Genomic DNA, 12,719 nt, shown 5'->3' with positions numbered 1-12,719 from the left:
AAAGAATTTGTATTTATATAGAGCCTGTCACAACCTTGGGACATCCCACAGCTCGATAAGCCAATGAAGTACTGTCACTGCTGTCACGTTGGTAAGATGGCCACCGAAGGACTTCAAGAGTTCAAGAATTCATCAAGGGCAGCACGGTAGCATAGTGGTTAGCACAGTTGCTTCACAGCTCCAGGGTCCCAGGCTCGATTCCCGGCTTGGGTCACTGTCTGTGCGGAGTCTGCACATCCTCCCCATGTGTACGTGGGTTTCCTCCAGGTGCTCCGGTTTCCTCCCACAGTTCAAAGATGTGCAGGTTAGGTGGATTGGCCATGATAAATTACCCTTAGTGTCCAAAAAGGTTAGGTGGGGTTGCGGGGATAAAGGGGGATTGGGTGGAGCTGTGGGGCTTCTGTAGGGAGCTCTTCCAAGGGCCTGTGCAGACTCGATGGGCTGAATGGCCTCCTTCTGCACTGTAAATTCTATGATTCTATGAATACCAGACATCCCTTCCAAACACCTCACATACACATGCATTTTTTAAAATTAAAACTGCACATAACAAATCCAGTTTCTTGCAGCGAATGAAACCTGAGAAGCTTGCACATCTCCAGCATATAATGAGCCTGGGAGGAACTGAAGCAGGTTAAAGGGGATTTGAGTGCAGCTATTCACCAGGCTGGTTCTGTGTCTCTCGTAGTCTCTCCTCAAACCTCATGACAGCTACTTGGTCAGGAACTGTGGGCTGCGTGTATCAATGTGCCTGTGCAACACAGTGACATAGCACAGGGTTTTCATAGAGGAAGAATGCATGGATGTAGACAGTTCCTACCCCCCCCCCCCCCCCCCCCCCCCCCCCCCCACCCACCCACCCCCACTCACTGTCTCCATGGACAGGCCTGAGGGTTTGTGCAGGGCTGGTACGAATGGCCCATAAGGAATAAGTTTGATGTGAAATGGGACGTTGGACTGTTGAAAATACGAAATAGTGAGGCATCAGGGTCAAATTGGATACTGAGCAGAGGACAGTCCACCTGAAAACCTAATGTTCTTGCATTAATCTAGATGAACGGCCACCCTTAGTAGGAAATATGGCAACCAGTTTACAAGGTCTCATAAACAGCTACGGGTAAATGACCCAATAAGCTGTTTTCAGTTCTATCGATCGAGGGATAGATTTTGGGATAGATATTGATCAAAACAAAGGAAAGTGCCCTCCCTCTCTTCTTCAAAATACTGTTGTGAAATCTTTTACATCCAACTCTGGGGATAGACAGATCTTGATTCAGCTACTCACCAAGAAGATACAGGGAAAAATGTGATTCTAATATTATGAAGCCAATCGCAGTGAAATACTATGATCCAATTTTTATATACCAACACAATCTTTCCAAAATGCACTTTGTAATCTTCGGTTATTCAAATGTACAGAAAGACGGCCAAAATCGAATTGAGATTTCAGAATATCTTCCTGCCACCATTTAAATAAATTTCTCTCTGCAATTTTCTAACCCATTAATTTTGGTCCTTCATTCCAAGCTTTATTTAAAAATGCTACTTCTGGATTGATTTAAAACTCTCGTGCCCCTTATCACTCCTAAGTTTGGCTTTCTATTTGAATGTTCATCACTTTTTTATTCACCCTGTCCCAATCTTATCATAAGTAAGATGCGAATCACTGTTCTCTCTGCTAGTCATGTTGTAAGTTCCTGAACTGAGGCCTCTATTTTGTCATTGTCATTTTGAAAAGATCGCTATCTGAAGCATACATTAGTATGATTCCTTGGTTGACATGGCACACAGTGACCTGATTCCATCTCAATGCTAGCAGCACTTTATCACTGTTACTATGCATATAACTGAAGCAAGAACATAAATGATCTGTGTCCTAATTCCTGCCCGAGCAATGTAACACTTGCAGACCTCTGCCTCTCGGGCATAACCTTAGTCCTCCAGGATTAGGCGGCATCTGCTGGAGACACCTGAAATTACACAACATAATGTCAACTAAAAAATCTGTTGGCTAAGATGGGCCTACAGTTAAAGTTGGCCTATTGTGACTGATCGCCCTCAGGGGCTCTTCCTAGAGACATCTTTGAATATTGATTTCCGCTGTGCGGCCAGCTGAGATTAGTTACCACCTTGAATCATGGATGCTTGTTCCCGTGACGCCACACTGTTATACTTTAGTCAACCAATCTACAGGGACATCAGCAGACTCACCCAGCTTGTGAGTTCATAACCCACCCCAAAAGATTTAAGCATATCATCCAGGCTGACATATTAGTGTGGTGACCGGGTGAATACATCTCAGCATCCAAGTTGTAATGATACCCTAGGGTAAGCCAGTGGAGCTCCTCCTGCAAGCTGTGTTATGTGACAGCTGGAAGACCTTAAGAATATCGGGCTTTAAGGTTTGGGCAGTTTAAGGGTTAAAATCCTGGGGTTAGACTGTGTTTGACTGCAATGTTTGTACTTTTTGAAAAAAATAATTCTGTTTAGCAGGGTCTGGGTGCTTTTAGCAGCCAGAAGGTGAAATTAACAAAGGAATGTGTTTTTCAGTCTGGACCAATGGACGTGGTTTGGCTGGAAAGTGCCTGGGGAGTTAATGTGCTTTGCAGAGATAATTTGTTTTGTAGCTTGGGGAGAGGTGATCATTGCTAGGTGGAGCCAAGGAATGCAGAGAGACATTTTGAGAAGCAGTGGAGAGAGACAGTTTTTGAAAGAAGCTGTGGAGAGAGGCAGAGCTTTCAATAGAAAGCCTTGGAGAGAGGAGTTGAATTCTGATCTGCCTGTTGCTGAGTCCGCAATTCTCCCACAGTAAGATAGACTGAGAGCTATGTTTATTTTCTTTTTGTTTAATGGGAAATTGAGTAGCAGTGTTTAAGGGGCAATTGCAAGCTGTTCTTTTTCAGATGTGAAGTTAAAAGTTTAATATTGTAGTTTTGTTTTAAAATACCAACTCTCTATTTCTTCATGCAATCACTCCTGGGGTGAATCATTCTTCCCCTCTTAAAATAAACTAAAATATTGGGAATTTGGTTCAGTATCATAGTCACTGTTGGGGTCTGGACTGGGATCGTAATATTTACCAAGAACTTTTAGCCTCAGTTGTTTTCTACTCTGCCCCCACAGGTGTGTGGTTTCCTCTGGCGATGTAGAGGTCCAGGCTGTGGGTTGCTGCACTGTTAGAGATGTTGTCTTTCAGATGAGGCGAGCTTCTCTGCTCCCCTTCAAAATAGTGCAGGGGATTTACACAAAGAGAAGGAAGGAAGGGAATTAGTGGGAATTGGATTGGTACAGGAAGAGGAAAGGTTTATAGGGCTACGGGAAAGCAACACAGGGGTGGGACTCACTTCAAAAAGAGCCACCGCCGGTGCAATGGGCTGAATGGTCACCCCAATGCTCCATCATTCTATGATTCTATGCTATGAACATTTCCACTGATAGTGTAACTCTCGGGGGCGGCACGGTGGTGCAGCGGTTAGCACTGCTGCCTCAGGACACTGAGGACTCAGGTTTGATCCCAGCCTCGGGTCACTCTCCATGCAGAGTTTGCACATTCCCCCTGTGTCTGCGTGGGTCTCACCCTCAAAACCCAAAGATGTGCAGGGTTGGTGGATTGGCCATTTAAATTGCCCCTTAATTGTGAATTTTTTTTTTAAGATAATGCAGCACTACCTTTGTATTCCCTCATTTAGGACTGAGATGAAGAGCAATGACTTCACACAAAGAATTGTGAATCTTTGGAAATTTCTACATCAGAGGTTTGTGAATGCTCCATCATTGAACACAGTTTTAAAAAAGAAAAATTTAGGCTACCAAATTCATTTTTTCCAATTAAGGGGCAATTTAGCATGGCCAATTCACCTACCCTGCACATCTTTTTGTTTGTGGGGGCGAAACCCACGCAAACACGGGGAGAATGTGCAAACTCCACACGGACAGTGACCCAGAGCCGGGATCGAACCTGGGACCTCGGAGCGTGAGGCGGCAGTGCTAACCACTTCGCCACTGTGCTGCTCATCGTTGAACACAGTTAAGGCAGTGATCGACGGAGGGAGGGATTCTCCGGCCTGCCAGTCGTGTTTTCCTGGGTGGCGCGCCCTTGCCAGCAGCGGAATTCTCATGGTCCTGCCACCTGCCAATGGTATTTCCCATTGTGGCTACATCAAGGCGCCGGGAAACCCGCTGGCATGGGTGCGCTGCCGGCGCATCAGAGGATCCCGCTGCCAAAGAATCCAGTCGAGAGGTTCGATCTCTCGGGAAATTGTGGGATACGGGGAGCCGGCGGGCAAAGGGAGTTGAAGCCCAAGTTCAACCTGGATCGTGTCTAATGGCAAAGCCGTCTCGACTGGCCACATCGTCCATCCCTGATCCTATTTCTTGAGTGTCAGCCCAGATCTTGAGCTCAAGTATCTACAACCTTCTGATTCAGAGGCAAAACTGCACCTCACCAGGCCACAGCTGTCGCATCACCAACAGTGAATCCTAATCTCATGTGAATGACACACATTCAGTCACAACTAAGGCAAATGAAGGGGTAAAACTCTTCTGGTTGACTGCTCGCAATATAACATCCTGTTTCAGGGGCCAATGACCTTCAATTTTTATACACATCCAGTGGAACTGCGATGAATAAGTATCCCACCGTGTAATTATAAAAAAATCACAATAGTTACTCAACCGAGTGTTACGTCATTGTATCATTTTGTGCAACCTTTCGCAAAATGGACTGAAAAAATATTTACATATTTAAAAAAGTTAAATGGATCTTTCGTGTGGCTATTTCCATGAGGGAGGATTCACATCTCTGGTGTGACTCAAGGGTTGCTGGTTTCGTATCATGATTAATGAGCACATTCCAACCTGACTTAACTTTCGTCAAAAAAGGCGTCTTTGCCTTTACTGTGCATTCTGTTTCTGTCACCTCACCGCATTGGAGCGCAGCAGAATGGGAAAAGCTCTTCAATAAATAAAAACATGGCCCAGTGTGATACTAAGCCATAGAGACCAGGGAGGTCAATCAATAGTTTATACCCAAGTTAGCTGATCTCAACAACTATCAAGGAGTTGGGTTTGAGTTTGGGAAAGTAAATCATTTCCAGGATTTCTACCCAACATCAATATTTGGGGACCTGATTGTGCATTAAGCGTAGCCAAATGGCCTGGCAACTCTGGTACCTGCCTACGGATTTCCTGGCGGTGTGGGGTAGCTTCACTGGGAATTCCCATTGACAATGGCGGGAGCAGAGTATCCCGTCATCAGCAAGCGACGCGCCACCTCTCGACACCAAGAAACACGCGGCTTAGTGGCCAGAGAATCCCGCCCAAGGTGTCTGTGGAGTCATTCTCCAGCAAGTCAGCATTTCATAAGGGAAGGAAGGAAAATCTGATGGAAAAGGTGTAGCGTCCAACATACCTCGAAAGGACTTGTACTTACAAAGCTCCTGAGCATTTACAGGCAGTGAAGTGCTTTTGAAGTGTAGCCACTGTTGTAATGTCGGGAAATTACTGAATCCCGTTCATTCAGAAAACCAGCACAGGCCAAAGCAAATCTTTCAGTGCTGTAAAGTCTTATAGAGTTAAATTGGCAATGCTGCTTTGAATTCTTCACCTGAGGAAGGAGCAGTTCAGTGCTCCGAAAGCTAGTGTTTGAAACAAACATGTTGGACTTTAACCTGGTGTTGTAAGACTTCTTACCGTGCTTTGAAGAAAGTTTTGGAACTGTCCCATTTTGTTAAATTAGTACAAGCTTTAATCATAACCAGGGAAAACAGGATCAAAGCAGTTGAATAGTGCATGCTGAGAGGCAAATTGTAAAAGGTGGAGCCTCCACCTCTTTCAGTCGCCACCACTTTCTCAATTAGTGTGCCTTTATAAAAGGCACACGAGCGCTATCTGGAAGAAGTGAGATTTTCCCATCCACGTAATTTCCCATCTGAAAGGTGAGAGAGATTATTTTCTCCTAATAATGCTCCGAAGTCTGATGTTAGGGCCTGTACGAGGACTGACAACTGTATACCATTTCCCCAAATATTAATTAAATAATGAGTGTTTAATTTTATTTAGGTAGCGGGCATTAACCGGGGATTCATTTATGATCTTATATATAGGTATAAACATTTTAAACACCATTTGTTGTGTTAAATAAAGAGTCTCCGTCACGCTGGCTTTAATTCATTAGCTGATTCATTAAATCTTTGTGCTATGGATCTCGACCTAGGGACAATTTCTCTCTGCCCAGACCCCTCATGGCTTTGAGCTTCTCCAAATTGACCACATTACTGATGTCTATCATCCTTGGAATCATTTGTGTAAATATTTTCTGCGCCCTCTCTGAAGCCCTCTTCAAGTGCGATGTTCGGAAGTGGACACAATGCTCCAGTCAAAGCTGAGCCAGTGCTTCCCTTGAAAGCACTTGAAAGTTTCTTTACTCAGAGAGTAGTAGGGGTGTGGAACGCCCTGCCTGCAACAGTAGTAGACTCGCCAACTTTAAGGGCATTTAAGTGGTCACTGGATAGACATATGGATGAAAATGGAATAGTGTAGGTCAGATAGGCTTCAGATGGTTTCACAGGTCGGCGCAACATCGAGGGCCGAAGGGCCCGTACTGCGCTGTAGTGTTCTATATTCTATGTTCTAAATCAAGTCAAGTTACAAAGATCCGTATATAGGTAAAGGTAAAGTCGTCATAGTCCCAGGGGACCATAGGCTGCTTTCCCCTGTGAGGGGGAGAGCTGACTAGTGGTGATTTAACCTAAGAATCGCCACACCTCAGGCGAGTGTAATGATATGTAGAATATAATTTGTGCAGAAACATAATAACCAAACTCTATATGAACATTAGTGCCTGCATGCATAGATTTCAATTCTAGCATCCAACCACAGGTGGCGTGGCTACAGGAGAACGTCACTGGAAGACACCCAGATGTCAGACACAGAACCAGGATAAGACAGAGACACAATCTGGTCAGCAGGCACAGATCAAGCAGCAAGAGTCAACAGTAATCAATAACTGTCAATCATAGTTGTTTGTATTTAACTGTTATATCCAACTGTACTCTTAGCAGACATCATAGAAACCCTGGATAAAAGCAAATTACTGCGGATGCTGGAATCTGAAACAAAAGAGAAAATGCTGGATTTTCCAGCATTTTTTCTTTTGTATCAAATAAACCCTTTTAGTGTTTTAGTTAATTAATAAACAGTTTTGTTCATTTATGAAGCCGTATGTTCTCTGATCACTTCAACGATAAAGACCTCACCACCCGTGCATACAGCAAACATTCCAGTGAGGAGCAAGTTGAGAAGGTGTGGCCTTCATAAATAACCTCAATGTTAACATCAGTAAAAGAAAATAACTACTTTAAGAAGCTGTCAGATGGGAGTAAATATCAACGGCTCAACTAATGTCCTTTAGGGAATGAAATCTGCTGCCCCCGTCTGCCCGGACCGAGGCATAACCTCAGTTGTACACCAATGTGAATGATCACTTGTGCTTCTTGGCGAACCATTCAATTCCACTGCCAGTGCCTCAGGTCAGCTAGAGATGGACAGCTGATTTCTTGAATCAGCCCTGCTTGTGAGGCTGCTGAGAATATTCTGTTTCATTAGTTAGTTGGTGAGTTAATTAGTTATCCTCCTAGTCCCAGTTAATGCAACCATAATGCAACAATGTTCCTCCATCAAACTCTGCCTTGTGCTGTGGCTTGTACCTTGCCCCATGTAAGCCCATCTTTTCCAGTTCAGTCACCCCCACTTCTTCTCTGTATTGTTTTCTGCCTGCCCCGTTTACATTTTCCGGCTGATGTCCTTCTTGGAGCAACCTGCTGTAGTCGCACTTGGGATTTCCTTCGCACATGTCTGGCTCAGACTTATCTGGCACTTCTTGATCTCAAGGACAATGCTGGGGCACAAGTCTTCTTACACAGGTTCTCAGTCGAAATTTTATTTCGCCAGTTGATGTTACAGATCTTATGTAGGCAACTATTCTGAAAGGCGTTGACCTTGTCCGTGTCTTGTCTTCACTAAGATCCATTAAGATCCATGCAGCAGAACTGACTTTACATTTTTGTTGTAGAGTCTGATTTTGGTCTTAAGACTGTTTAGTTTGGTTAGAAAATCTGTTAAATGCACTTAAAATATCCCGTGTACCCAGCAATTCTAAGTCCTGCCAGTCCATTCATTTTTAAAATTCTCATCCGTATTTTTCAAATCTCTCCATGACCTCGCTCCTCCCTATCTCTAGTGCCTCCTCTAGCTCTACCACCATCCAAGATGTCATTCATTTTGGCCTCTTGCACATCCCCAATTTTCTTCGTTCCACCTGACCTTCAACTGCTTAGGCCCTAAACTCTGGAATCCCCTCTCTTAACCTCTCTTACATGAAAATTACATACAATGTATATAAGAGAAACAGATCATTTGACCTGGCTGGTCCCGGCCGGTATTTATGCTCCACACCTGTCAGCTCCCTCCTTATCTAGCTCTATCAGCCCATCTTGTTGTTGGGGGGGGAAAATTTGTATTAGCTGTCTTTCATGTGCGGTATCTGCCCTCTTTATTATGGCTCAGCTACAAAGACTCAGACGTGATCGGAGTTGATGTCAAGATGTTTATTCAAGACTGTACCAACATGTGAGGGGAGAAACCAAGAAGCAGTCTCAAGGTAACTCTAGTTATGCACAAACACCGCATGGCTTATATACACTTCAAAAAGCTTGCTGTTCTTATCAATCGGTTTTGGACATTAACCACCGTGACTCGCTTGTTCTCTTTCTCCAACCGAAGTGACACATTTGTTTCTAATCTTTTGAGACGGTGTTTATGGTTTTTGGGGTAGTGGCCATGCCACTTGTTCTTTCTGCCACTCATCCCTGTGCTTGGTGCTTCTCTTGCTCAACCGACCTTATATCTCATGTCCGTGCTGTTCAACCCTGACAGATCCCTCCTTGTACTGTTTCAGTAGTTTATTAGTAAGAAGTCTTACAACACCAGGTTAAAGTCCAACAGGTTTGTTTCAAACACTAGCTTTCGGAGCACTGCTCTTTAACCTGGGGTTACCCCTATCTCTGGATCTGTATTCTAAGCATTGTCTGGCCACTTTGAATTTGTCTATATATATGTTTCTGGAACGTACCTCTCCATTCACCTGAGGAAGGAGCTGCGCTCCGAAAGCTCGTGTTTGAAACAACCTGTTGGACTTTAAGCTGGTGTTGTAAGACTTCTTACTGTGCTCACCCCAGTCCAACGCCGGCATCTCCACATCAGTAGTTTCTTAGTCAAGTCATGCTAATATTTGTACATAGTTCCAATAGGTATTTTAACTCATTTAGTTAGATTTCATATCTCATTAATGCTTTGGTTAATATATTGTAGCTTATTTACTAGTAATCCCCTTTCCCCTTCTTCACTTGCTGTTTCATTCTTCCTCGTGTATTTAGCCAGTTTCTCCTCAGCTATTCATCTCAAACAGTCCTTGTCATAGTGGATTCCACATTCTTCAAATTCTGTGGGTAAATATGTTTCTCATGAATTACATAAGAACATAAGAACATAAGAACTAGGAGCAGGAGTAGGCCATCTGGCCCCTCAAGCCTGCTCCGCCATTCAATGAGATCATGGCTGATCTTTTGTGGACTCAGCTCCACTTTCCGGCCCGAACACCATAACCCTTAATCCCTTTATTCTTCAAAAAACTATCTATCTTTACCTAAAAAACATGTAATGAAGGAGCCTCAACTGCTTCATTGGGCAAGAAATTCCGTAGATTCACAATCCTTTGGGTGAAGAAGTTCCTCCTAAACTCCGTCCTAAATCTACTTCCCCTTATTTTGAGGCTATGTCCCCGAGTTCTGCTTTCACCCGCCAGTGGAAACAACCTGCCCGCATCCATCCTATCTATTCCCTTCATAATTTTAAATGTTTCTATAAGATCCCCCCTCATCTTTCTAAATTCCAACAAGTACAGTCCCAGTCTACTCAACCTCTCCTCATAATCCAACCTCTTCAGCTCTGGGATTAACCTAGTGAATCTCCTCTGCACACCCTCCAGTGCTAGTATGTCCTTTCTCAAGTAAGGAGACCAAAACTGAACACAATACTCCAGGTGTGGCCTCACTAACAACTTATACAATTGCAACATAACCTCCCTAGTCTTAAACTCCATCCCTCTAGCAATGAAGGACAAAATTCCATTTACCTTCTTAATCACCTGTTGCACCTGTAAACCAACTTTCTGTGACTCATGCACTAGCACACCCAGATCTCTCTGCACAGCGGCATGCTTTAATATTTTATCGTTTAAATAATAATCCCATTTGCTGTTATTCCTACCAAAATGGATAACCTCACATTTGTCAACATTATATTCTATCTGCCAGACCCTAGCCCATTCACTTAACCTATCCAAATCCCTCTGCAGACTTCCAGTATCCTCTGCACTTTTTGCTTTACCACTCATCTTAGTGTCATCTGCAAACTTGGACACATTTCCCTTGGTCCCCAACTCCAAATCATCTATGTAAATTGTGAACAATTGTGGGCCCAACACGGATCCCTGAGGGACACCACTAGCTACTGATTGCCAACCAGAGAAACACCCATTAATCCCCACTCTTTGCTTTCTATTAATTAACCAATCCTCTATCCATGCTACTACTTTACCCTTAATGCCATGCATCTTTATCTTATGCCACATGGGGTTTGTTGACCTGTCCAATTTGCCCTTCGGTGGCTTGGTGTCATATTTTGTTTAAAATTGCTCCTGTCTTGGGTCATTTTACTCCATTGAAGGCGCTATACAAATCCAAGTTGCTGCCACTTTTTCTCCATGCACAAGCGTAAAGAAAAATGCAATATTTTTCTTTTTCTTACAATGTTCATTAGTCGCATTGTTCCGACAATCCAACTGTAGTCACATTGTCCTAGACAACCTTTTCCAATGTCATTAGTTCCCATGAGATATTAGATGAAGGAGCTGTCACCCGGGATGAAAGTTCTGGGATGTGAAATATTGTCCTCCACAGAAGTAAAGTGACAGGATTTCCTTTCAATAAAAACGAACAAATTGGACAGTGCATGCATTTCACAAGCCATTGCAGAGATTATGATGCAAATCTTGAAAGCACTCATATTATATTCCATTCTGCTAGTCTAATGGCAGTATTGAAAATAGACAGGCTAATTTTCTACTAAAATAGCAGTGAGGGATTTGGTAGGAATATGGTAAACAGCAAGCGCTATGATCCAATTACTGCACTGTCCGAAACTGTTGCTCATTGTAAAGGACACATTTAACAAATCGTAAAAGAAAAGTTAGACTTGCACTTATAGAATACCCTTGACAAACTCAGGACACTCAAAAAGGTTTTGCAGCAAATGAAGCAATTAAAATGTAGGAAATGCTGCAGCCAATCTTTGCATAGCAAAATCCCACAAACAGCAATGAAATCAATGATCAGGTAATCTCATATTTACCTATTGGTTGAGAGATGAATGCTGACTGGAACACTGGGGAGAACACCCCCGGGCGGGATTTTCCCAGCCTCCGCGCCAAAATCGCGATCGGCAGGGGGGCGGCGAATGGGCGTCAAACCCGAAATCGGGTCCGACGCCGCTCCCACAATTTTCCGGTCCTCGGAGAATCGCTGCGAATCGCGCACCCGTGGTCTACGCAGCGCCGGTCGGGGGCTATTGACAGAGGCCCCCGCGGCAATTCTCCAATGCCAACTGGCCGAGTTCCCGACGGTGTGGTTCTCTCATGGTCCCACCCATCGGGAACCGGGTGTGGCGGCTGCGGACTCAGTCCACGGCCGCCCTGGTTGGGGGGGGGGGGGACATCCTTCACTGGGGGAGGGGGCCCTCCAGGACGGCCAGGCTAGCAATCGGGGCCACCGATCCGCGGGCGTGCCGATCTTGGTGGGATCTACGTTTTTGGTGCCGGTTCGCGGTGTGGGTCCGCCATGTCACGCGGGGTGGCCGACATAGGCCGCTGCCGTGTGCATGCGCGGACCCCCGACAGAAGTGCAGGGTCAAGCACTGTGGTCACATTGCCAAAGCATTTTGGGCTCACAAAACATCTCCTACACCAAGAAAGTGCACGAAGAACAACAACAGCAAACAACCTAGTCGTTTCTATCAAGTAATGGATGAAGCTCAAGATCACTCAAAAGTCATTGAAACCGAGCTATTGCACAAGCTTAAGCTAGGCGTCTTGTCAATGCAGGGAGAACAACAATGTTTTGGGCACATCTAAAATTTGAAGGTCATGAAATTAAAATGGGTGGATATGAGTGCAGCAGTATCGCTAATAACTGAGAAAATTTATTCACAAAAGGTGAGGCATCTGCCTCTAAAACCATCAAATATGATCCTAATCACATATACTGAAGAGGTTATCCCATTAAAAGGATGCATTATGGTAGAAGTAGAAGCAAATGGACAGACAGCAAAGTTGCCTCTTCACATTGTGCATGGATTAATAATAATCTTTATTAGTGTCACAAGTAGGCTTACATTCACATTGCAATGAAGTTACTGTGAAAATCCCCGAGTCACCACATTCTGACGCCTGTTCGAGTACATTGAGGGAGAATTCAGAATGTCCAATTCACCAACAAACATGTCTTTTGGGGCTTGTGGGAGGAAACTGGAGTAACCGAAGGAAACCCACGCAGACACGGGGAGAACGTGCAGACTCCGCACAGTGACCCAAACCGGGAATCAAA

The sequence above is a fragment of the Scyliorhinus canicula genome, chromosome 14, assembly GCF_902713615.1.
Source record: "Scyliorhinus canicula chromosome 14, sScyCan1.1, whole genome shotgun sequence".
In the NCBI taxonomy this organism is placed as follows: Eukaryota; Metazoa; Chordata; class Chondrichthyes; order Carcharhiniformes; family Scyliorhinidae; genus Scyliorhinus; species Scyliorhinus canicula.
Note: the sequence above shows the minus strand (reverse complement) of the source record.